Source organism: Euphorbia lathyris, chromosome 1 (genome assembly GCF_963576675.1).
Source record: "Euphorbia lathyris chromosome 1, ddEupLath1.1, whole genome shotgun sequence".
NCBI lineage: Eukaryota > Viridiplantae > Streptophyta > Magnoliopsida > Malpighiales > Euphorbiaceae > Euphorbia > Euphorbia lathyris.
In genome coordinates, this window is record NC_088910.1 from 72,885,325 (window position 1) to 72,896,699 (window position 11,375).

At 39.2% G+C, this 11,375-nt stretch overlaps 1 non-coding gene across 1 annotated transcript; it reads left to right on the forward strand.

The window, feature by feature from the left end:
* The first annotated feature begins 1,277 nt into the window (after positions 1 to 1,277).
* On the forward strand, positions 1,278 to 1,384 carry LOC136215895 (small nucleolar RNA R71). The gene has a single exon (XR_010682898.1). It is a non-coding gene; the product is annotated as a small nucleolar RNA R71 (small nucleolar RNA).
* Positions 1,385 to 11,375: the final 9,991 nt, after the last annotated feature.

The window sequence follows — 11,375 nt, forward strand, 5'->3', positions numbered from 1 at the left end:
AAGTTAATACTTGCTCCTAAATCACAAAGACAACAAAACTTGGGAAATCAATATCTCCCAACTTACATGGGATGGTGAAACATCCGGGATCTTTGAGTTTAGTGGGCAAATTGCTTGACACTATTGAACTACAGTCCTCTGTTAATGATATGGATGAAATTCCTTCCCAACTGATCTTCTTTGAAATCAAATCTTTTAAGAACTTACCATAGTTAGGAATCTGCGTTATCGCATCCATAAACGTCAAATTTATATGCAAATTTTTAAGTTTGTCAAAAAATGTTAAAAGTTGTTTGTCATAGTCCTTATTTCGGACTTAGTGTGAAAAAGGTGGTTTGGGTACAAAAGTTTTTGTACTTGAATCAATAGGTGAACTTTTTGCATTTATTGTATCTTCTTTGGATTTCGTTGGTAAATCAGTTCCCTGTAAAGTAGAATTTCCGGGCATTTCCGGACCTAAGTAATTTTTCCCTGAACGAAGAGTGATAGCCTTTACATGCTCTTTCGGATTTTCTTCCGTATGGCTGGAAAGACTTCCCTCTTTTCGGGATGGAATTGATTTAACAATTTGTCCAATTTGAACCTCCAAATTATGGATGCTAGATGAGTGGTTTTTAATAAGCCGATCGAATTTATTCTCGATCCATTTAAAACCATCGTCGTGATTACTTATTTTTCCACTGATAGCGTCTATAAATTTGTCGATTTTAGAAGATAAAGTGCTAATCGTATCCCTTGATTGATTTTGATAATTATTGGTACGATTTTGATTAGCATTCGCATTGTTATTATTATTATTATTATTATTATTATTATCTTTCCAGTTAAAGTTAGGATGATTCCTCCATCCAGAATTATAAGTACTAGAATAAGGATTATAAGTTTGGTTTTGTCATGGGACAAAATTTACCTGTTCAATCTCGCTCATACCTTCGTAATCCACATCCGTTGGGATTGGGTTACCATTGGTATCGCACGGTGCCATAAACCTATCAATTTTGTGCGACAAGGCGGAAAATTGGTCTTGTAACATCGCAACTGGATCAAGATTCACTATACCTTTAACATATGATGTGGTTGAGGATGATGGTTTCGCCATCGGTATGTGTCCACGTTCTGCGGGCCACATACTACTGTTGATTGCCATTTCCTCCAAAAGCTCTCTTGCTTGGGCGGATGTCTTCTTCATAAATAATCCTCCCGTCATAGCATCTAATGAACCTCTAGTTGTAGGATTTATCCCGTTATAAAATGTCCGCATTAAAAGTGCATCGGGTAATTGGTGGTGTGGGCATAAACGTTGAAGTTCTTTAAAACGTTCCCAAGCCTCATAAAGAGTTTCATTATCATTTTGAGAAAAAGATGTTAACTCTTTTATGACTCTTGCTGTTTTTGCCAAAGGGAAATATTTTGATAAAAATGATTGGGCTAATTGTTCTCAAGTCGCAAATGTTGCGCCTGGCATAGAAGTTAACCAATCTTTGGCTCTATCCTTCAAAGTGAAAGGAAAGAATCGAAGTTTGATTGCTTCGGCAGTAACATCTGGTATTTTGAAAGTGTCACAAATTTCTAAGAAATTTGTCAAATGGGTGTTAGGATTTTCGTTAGGTAACCCATAAAATGTTACATTATTTTGCAACATATTAAGCAAAGCTGGCTTAATTTCAAATTGGTTTGCATTTATTCTGGGTCTAACTATACTAGTGGTTACACCGGCCACTCATGGCCTAGCGTAATCTATGAGAGTTGGTGGATCTGCCATATTTTCAGGCTCAAAATTTTCTTTTTCTTTGTCTTTCTTGTTTTTTCTATTATTTCTAAGTGTCTTTTCAATTTCTGGGTCTAGTGGGTTTGGTGGTATGCCTGAATTTCGAGAACTGATGAACTTGAAATTTTTGAACTAACCAAGACTACCTTCAAAACAGAATTTGAAAAATAAATATGTTAGTAAATAAAAATAAATAAAACATAAAAGTTAAAATAAGTATGTATAAACCTAGATTCGAAATAAAACACGAAAAATCTAAATTTTTTGTAAAAAATTTTGGCGTTCCCCGGCAACGGCGCCAAAAACTTGTTGAGCGATTTCTGCAAGTGCACGGTTTTCACTTGTAGTAATAAAAAGATATCGATCCCACAGGGAACATTTTTTCACAAAAACTTGTTTAAATGTAGTTTAAATACGACTTAAGGTTTATAAAATAGATAATCGTTATTTGAAATTGGTTTTGAGATTGATTTAATAAGAATTAGGTTAGAATATATGTAGAATGTTAGAAATCAATTCTGTTTGAATATGAATTACAAAACAGAAACGTTTAGTGTTTAAAATAAGAGATTAAATTTGTTCGTTTGCATTAAGCAAAGAAAACAACTTTAAACTTTGTATAAATTATAAAAGTGTAATAACGTAAACTCCTTCAATTAAAAGGCTTTGAACCGCAGAAATCCTCCTACGGTCGGGTTAGATTGCTACCTTAACCAAATTAATACTTATTTCCGATAAGTCGACTTAACGATCATATCGTTCTTAAGAATGAATTTGCCTAAGTGTTCAACAAAGTTTCCTTGTAAAAATATTGAATTTAACTACGTTTTAATGAAAACAACCAGAACTCACTTCGGATCATTTGCCAAAGTGCTACATAAAAATATATTGAATTGCATGAACTTTATTAGATGAAGTGTGAATTGATACAAGTTTACAGAGAACAAAAAATCATGGAAGCATTCAAAACGACATTGGAGTTCCGGGTCGTCAATCCTTTCCTCAAACCTCGTTAGAGTTTGTCAGGCTCCGGGGTCTAATCCGCTACTTAATCTTCTCGCTGAATCTTCGGAATAGAGATGGTTCTTCTACTACCAAAATGTAAACTAATCTTTGAACAGATCTTAATCTAATTGCTACTGTGTTTGTAATTAATGAATAAACAATGTGTGTACATCATATCGTTTTTTACAAAATCGAACTTCTAACTCTGAATCGTTTCTGACTCAGAATTTCTGCATAAATTCTCTACTTAATCTTAATAATCTAACTTTCTCCACAACTCTGAAATCAACTCTTTATTTATAGATGTTGAATAGTCGTGTTTAGGGGTCGTGTCCGCTGCGAAGAGACATTTCTATCCACCCGAACGAACGCGTTTCTTTGAAATTGAACATGTGAAGATAGTGCTGCTAGGATTTCTGATCTTACCGAGATCTTGGATTCTCAGTCGAGATTGAGGGAGTTGTAGGTATCGCGGCCTCGCCCGGAAGACCCGGGGGGTAGACACCGTTGACGACAGATGTTGTGATTGGCGCTAAAAGCAACCAATCGCGGAATCAAGCTGCTCGGCAGGGCCGGAGCTCGGAATATGGAAGAGTCACCACCCACGAATGGGAAATGAACACCGATCCCTTGCGGGAGACCGGTGAGGGTTCGGGAAATTTGGGTACGAGCCGAGAAGGCTAGCTCCTTTCCGGAGAAAGGTTACTAGGCACCCCGACATCGCCCGATTCTGAACCACCGGCCTCCTACTCAGTATGTTAGGCGCTAACGGACTAATTCATGTTTCTTTAAGTTTAAAATTCATTTGAAACCTTTTCTTTCTCGTTTTGAAAACCGTTTTAAGCATATATTATGGAAAGCCATTTTAGTAAAGAATCACCCATTTACATGAATTTAGAGTATGTAGAAGAAGGAGGGAGGTAGAAGAATTGATTAATTACAACATATAATATACTTTAAACTATACATTAAGTCTAAACTAATATTCACTCCCTAAAAATGTGTTTATTTACATGGTTCGTACCTTAATCACCGTTGGAATGAGTTAGACACATTTCAAAACCCCGTTAATTTACATGTTTTTCACTCGAATCGCCGTTGGAACGGTTCGAGTGTTTGAAAACGTGGAATAAGAAGTTTTAACCAAAAACGCGATTAAGCATACAAGTCCATTTATTTTTGTACAAAACCGTTTAGATAGGAAAACGATTCAAAACTCTATTATTTGCCGGAAGACGAATTTAATTACAAGGCTCGCTTAATCCGTCGTTGGAACGGATTAAGGTTTCAAAACGTGATATTTTAGGAAGTCGTTTGAAAATGATAAAGAACTAAAAACCTTTTATTTACATTAGGAACCTCTAGAAACCTTTAGTTTAAGTAACCAAATTGAAATCTCTTTTTGTGGTTTATTTTCCCATTTTTTCACTCACTTAATCCTTACTTGAACATAATTACAATGATAAACAAATTAGATCCAAAACCCACCCAATAGAACCAATTTAAAATAGATACATTTTGATAAAAATGGTATTTACACCTATAGATTAAAAATGAAGTAATGAAATGGTATATACTATAATTATTTATATGTACTAATGATAATGAAAATAATACTAGATATAGTACACCTGTAATTTTAATTAGAAAACATGTAAAAAGAATGAACAAGGTTCACAAATAGAAAAATAACATTTAATCCCCAAATAGTTTTCACATAATAGATATATAGAAAATAACCCACCCCAAATGTACATTAAATATAGATAATGGAAAATACTACTTAATACCCAAAAAAACATCAACTAATTAGTTATCCCAAATGGGCCAAGCAAATAATCCACAAAAAGAATTTTTAATATAGCTTAAACGAGTTTAAAGAAAACTTATATCTACATATATATATTTTTACAAAGTTAAATTAATATAAGTAATACCCAAACACAAAATAAGTAATAATATAATAAATAATTATTAGTAATAAAATAATTACATAACTATGTATATATATATATATATATATATAACATAATAAAAGAACAAAAGGCCAAAAAAACTCAAACAGTGACTAATTTAAAATTCCAACAGAGTTACTGACGGAAAATCGAACACTAATCTGCTTTTAGTGACAAAAAAATGGAAAATCACAGGAACAGTCCTTCAACATTCTAGATTTGATGAAAAACATTAGATCTGCTCTATTTAATCATTTTAGCCTCCAAACTACCCAAATCGGGTCATAGTTTGTAACGGAGGATTCTAAAACGATATTTTATTGAAAAGAACGGTTTAAAACATTTATAAACACACGGATCTACGACGCTTTAATCCCGAACTACCCATAAATCGGGTCACGGTTCGTATTGGGATCTAAAACGAAGTTTTATTTCAAAATCAAAAGCAAATACTTATTCAAATGCAAAACGGAAAATTAATTTGACAAATCAAAACAATCAAAGTGCAAAAATAATTAAATAAATAGATCTAAACAATAAAAGTGCAATAAAAGAGTAAATGGGTCTAGTTCCTCGGATTATTACCTCTCAATCGGTAATGGGAATTCCAAATCAAGTCGATTGATTAGCGTTTAGAGTCGTTTTTTTGGAGTTTTTGGGAGAATTCGGGTCTCGTTGAATTTTTCTAGGGTTTCAGGTTTTTTTTTCTCCTCCCTAAGGCTCCATCCTATTTATAGGCATATGGATCCCCAAACTTAGTTTATTTTTTACTCCAAGCCAACTTGGAGCCAAAGACAAGCTAGATTAGCATAAGGCTCCATCCTATTTTTTACTCCATCATTATTATTTTTATTTTATTTATTTATTATTTTTATTATTTTTTTTAATAAAAACATAACGATGTGCACTTGGCATTCGGTCAAGTGCAACTAAATGCACTTGGCCGAAGCCAAGTGCCATGGGGCTGGGGCTGGGCGGCCCAACCCTCGTCACGGGCCGTCTAACGGCCCGTGACGAACATAGTGGCCCCCGACGGGACCGCGTTTGTATATAAAAATATTTTAAAAAACCCCTAAAATTAACCAAAATCCAAAAATGATTTTTATCAAAAATGATTTTTGTCAAAACCGATTTTATAAAATTAGCTTTTATAAAATTGATCTTTTTACAAAACTATTTTTTATTGTTCGAATTCTAAAACAAAATCCCTATCGATCCGAGATTTTATTAATAATGAAATACCCCAAACTCGGCAAAACGATTTAAGATTTCATTCGCGGAACCGATTCGCCCGTCATCTCGATTTGATTTTCGAATTCGATCAAACCGGTCTCCACGGTTCCTTCGAACGACGTTTTTTATTTATTATTTTTATTGACTCATCATTTATTTTAATCGACTGATTTGGATCCCTTTTTATAATTTTTCTTCATCGGTCCTCCGACCCTGGTGTCTACAGTTGCTCCTACTTTTCTATTTTTGACAGTGACATGTGTGCTTTTTCGAAAACCTCTTTTCGTGAATACAACACATGCAATGGGAAACATATTAAAGTAAAAGACACATATAGAGTGGCAGGAGAAATACCTGACCTCCACGTCGTGGGCTTTCAACTTGTCCTTAGTCCTTGCATCGGTTGCGAGCGTTGATCTCCTTACGTGATTCCTTATCCCCGATCTCTAAGTCGACCATCCAACCCTAGTCTATACATCGACCGCAGGTATATAGCTCTTTCTAGCGACCCTAGTCTTTACATCGATCGCAGGTATATAGCTCTTTCTAGCGACCCTAGTCTTTACCTCGACCGCAGGTATATAGCTCTTTCTAGCGACCCTTGTCTAAATCGACCTCAGGTATATAGCTCTTTCTAGCGACCCTAGTCTTTACATCGACCGCAGGTATATAGCTCTTTCTAGCGACCCTAGTCTTTACGTCGACCGCATGTATATAGCTCTTTCTAGCGACCCTTGTCTAAATCGACCGCAGGTATATGGCTCTTTCTAGCGACCCTAGTCTAAATCGACCGCAGGTATATAGCTCTTTCTAGCGACCTTAGTCTAAATCGACCGCATGTATATAGCTCTTTCTAGCGACCCTAGTCTAAATCGACCACAGGTATATAGCTCTTTCTAGCGACCCTAGTCTTTACGTCGACCGCAAGTATATAGCTCTTTCTAGCGACCCTAGTCTAAATCGACCTCAGGTATATAGCTCTTTCTAGCGACCCTAGTCTTTACATCGACCGCAGGTATATAGCTCTTTCTAGCAACCCTAGTCTTTACGTCGACCGCATGTATATAGCTCTTTCTAGCGCCCCTTGTCTAAATCGACCGCAGGTATATGGCTCTTTCTAGCGACCCTAGTCTAAATCGACCGCAGGTATATAGCTCTTTCTAGCGACCTTAGTCTAAATCGACCGCAGGTATATAGCTCTTTCTAGCGACCCTAGTCTAAATCGACCGCATGTATATAGATCTTTCTAGCGACCCTAGTCTTTACGTGGACCGCAGGTATATAGCTCTTTCTAGCGACCCTAGTCTTTACATCGACCACAGGTATGTAGCTCTTTCTAGCGACCCTAGTCTTTACATCGATCGCGGGTATATAGCTCTTTCTAGGGACCCTAGTCTTTACCTCGACTGCGGGCGTTGTTTCGTTTTGCATATCTCCAAATCAACTGTTCGACCCTAACCTATACATCGATCACAGGCGTTTCTTTTATTTTGCATATCTCCAAATCAACCGTTCAACCCTAATATCTACATCGATCACAGACGTTCTTTGTTGATGATAGCTGGGCTTTATCACTCGTCCGAGAGTTTTTGACCGCATTCGCTTTGATATTTGGGCTTTATCACTTGTCCGAGAGTTTTTTACTGCAATCGCTCGATGCCTTAGACCGGAGCCCGCAGCGGGGCCTGTGCCTATTGATAATGCCGTAGACCGCAGTCCGTAGCGGGGCCTGTGTCCATTGATAATGCCGTAGACCATAGTCCGTAGCGGGGCCTGTGCCCATAGATTGGATTTTAATTTGCCTATCGAAGCCTGCCTAGACTTGCACGAATTTCGTGGAGCTATCCGAGTATTTTTGCGTGCGGCTTGACTTGAGTCATGCCCATCACCTGGTGAGTATTTTTATTGTATAACCTAGTGTAGTGATATGTATGCACATGATTATGAATGAATGTATATATTTTTTTTCTTCTGTTTTTTTTACATTGCTTCGCGCCTATTTTTCTTTGCAGGGAGACCTCCATTCTATTGACCGGAGAGTAGAGGAGTCACAGCGGGAGGTGGAGGATGAATGCTCCAACTGGGAGGAGCGAGGCCGAGCAGCCGAGGAGAGGAGCCATGTGGATATAAAGGCCCGACGAGCTGCTGGAGAGAGTTTGCGGATTACGGTGGAGAGCCGTCGAGTTTCGAATGAGGGTTGGTGGGTGGCTATGGATGCCCGTTGAGTTGCCTAGGAGGCCTTAGCTAAGGAGCGGGCTACTTACTTTAGAGATTTTGATCCGCTAGGGCACTTTTGGGATCTCGGATTTCCTTCACATTGATATGATTGTCATTGTTTTGCCTTGTATCATCCCGATGTATAACTTGTATATATGGAAAGGAGTGGATATCGGTGTAGGCTTTTTATCTCGTAGTTAGAGAAAGGGAATGTATAACTCATGATTTATAATACAATGCATTCAGTCGATTGTAACTATTCCAATCATTCTCTTCAAATATATTCATGCCTTTATTTATTTACAAGCAACAGAAATACTTAGCCAATTCTACATTATTTTTGTAATTGCTCAAGATATAAGTACTGTTACCAAGACCCGCCTTTTTTCGGTTTTCAGATCCCAGCGATTTTTCAACTCTCATTTTATTATCCCGGAATTTTCAAATGGGCGCCCTCTTGGGTTTTCACTCATTAGGATGTCCCTTATTGTTGCATAGATCGCCCTTTGCGGGTTTTCAACCTATCAGGAATTTTTATTTCATTTTTTTTACGAAAAGTATTTCTTAAGCCTATCCAGGTTGTTAGGTTCGGAGAACTAAATACCATCCATCGTGGTTAGTTTCACCGCCCCTTTGCTTAGCACCTTCTTCACGAGAAACGGTCCTTCCCAGTTTGGCCTAAACTTGCCCCTATGGTCGGTGTGCGTCATTCGAATCTGCTTCAGCACCATGTCCCCTTCCTTAATAGGACTAACCTTAACCTTTTTATTGAAGGCTCGGGCCATCCTCCTTTGATATAGCTGCATGTGGAAAGGGCCTCCATCCTTTTCTCGTCCACCTATGCCCACTGCTCATATCGCTTCACCCATTCCGCTTCAGGAATCTCTGTTTCTACCGCGATTCTCAGCGATCGCTTCTCAATCTCAATTGGTAGAACAGCTTCTGCCCCATATACCAGGGAGAACGGCGTTGCCCCAATAGATGTTCTAACAGTCGTGCGATAGGCCCACAAAGCAAGTGGAAGCTGCTCATGCTAATTCCGGTGCGACTCCACTGTCTTTACGAGAATCCTCTTAAGGTTCTTATTAGCTGCCTATACTGCCCCATTAGCTTGCGGACGGTATGGGGAAGATCTGTGATGCTCAATACCGTATTCCTAGAAGAGACTTTTCACTTCTCCCTGAAACTGAACCCCATTATCCGTGATCATGTGGTGAGGCACCCCGAACCTGGTGATTAGATGCTTTTCAATAAACTTCCTTATCTGCTTCGATCCCAGCTTACTAAATGATTCTGCCTCTACCCACTTGGTGAAGTAATCAATGGCAACTGTGATGAACCTGTGTCCATTTGACGCATTAGACCTTACCTCGCCGATGATATCAATGCCCCAAGATGCAAACGGCCAAATGGGTGCCAACACATGCAGTTCCATACCTGGCAGGTGATTATAATCCCCGTGGATTTGACAATCATGACATTTCTTCGCATATTCGTTGCAATCTCTTTCCATGGTGAGCCAATAGAATCCTTGCCTTACGATTTTCTTTGCTAACACTGCTCCTCCCATGTGGGCTCCATAAATTCTCGAGTGCACTGACTCTATCGCTTCACGGGCTTCTCCCTCGTTTAAACATCTCAATTGTAATCCATCGGCGTGCCTTTTGTAGAGCAAGTCGTTGTGGATGACGAACTGTTGGGCTAACCTTCTGATCACGGCCTGATCCCTAAGCTCTGATTTTGCCGGATAAGTTCCATTCTTCATGAAATTCACAATATCGAAGTACCAAGGCTCCTTACCCACTCCTAACAACATCACATCTTCGTAGCACGGTTTGTGAGACCTCCTCAACACTAGAGGCTTTGAGGCAAGGTTCCAAGGATTATCCCATATCGACATCAAAGTGGCCAAAGCATCTGCCGCTTGGTTATGCGCTCGAGGAATATGATAAAACCGGCATTCCTTGAACATTTGTGCCAATCCTCCTAGCTGGTCTAAGTACGGGCGCAACCTTTCTTCTCTTACTTCCCAATTTCCCTGGGCTTGTTCGATGATCAACTTTGAATCGCCCCAGATTTCGACATACGATACTCCGAGCGCTGCTAACGATTCCAACCCATAGATGCATGCTTCATTCTCGGCCATATTGTTGGTGAGAGGAAACGACAGCTTCTTTTCCACAGGGATCCTTTCCCCTTCTGGTGAGATAAGTAACACTCCTACCCCGGCTCCATTCGAGTTAACCGCTCCATCAAAGAACATTTTCCACGGTATAACTTCTATCGCATTCAGATGTTCATCGGGGAAGTCATGGTTTACCTCCTCTTCTTCCGCACTTAGGGGTTGATTGGCCAGAAATTCTGCTACAGCTCTCCCCTTGATAACCTTCTTTGTCACATATTCGATGTCGAATTCTGATAGAAGCAACAACCATTGGGCCAGCTTTTCGGTTAAGGACGGGGTTCGGTATAGATACTTCATGGGGTCCATCTAGGAGATGATGATCACTCTATAAGATTGAAAATAGTGCCGCAGCTTTTTCGTTAGCGATACTACTGCTACGCACGTCTTTTTGATCATATTATACTTGAGCTCGTATTCTAGAAACTTTTTACTCAGATAGTACACCGCATGCTCGACCCCTGTGTCCCCTTCTTGGACCAGCATTGTCCCAATTGATCGCTCCTCGATCGCTACATATAAGAGAAGCGGTTTTCCGAGTTTAGGTGGTCTCAAAACCGGTGGATTAGTCAGATAAGTCCGGATACTCTCTAATGCTTGCTGGCATTTGTCGTTCCAAACCGTCTGTTGATCTTTCCGCAACAGTTTAAAGATTGGCTTGCATGTCGTGGTGAGTCGTGCTATGAACCGACTGATATACTAAACCTGCCCCAGGAATCCCCTCACCTCTTTCTCATTCTTCGGTGCCGGCATTTCCTATATGGCTTTTACTTTGTCGGGATCCACCTCAATCCCCTTGTTACTAATCACATAGCCTAGGATTTTCCCCAATGAAATGCCAAAGAAGCACTTCTTCGGGTTCAACCTTAGTTTGAACTCTTCGATTCGGGCCAAAAACTTCTCAAGTGCCACGAAATGCCCCTCTCTTGTATCTGACTTGACCATCATGTCATCCACATAGAGCTCCACCTCTTTGTTGGTCCCGTGTAATGTAATAGGATTAGTTCCAAGGGGG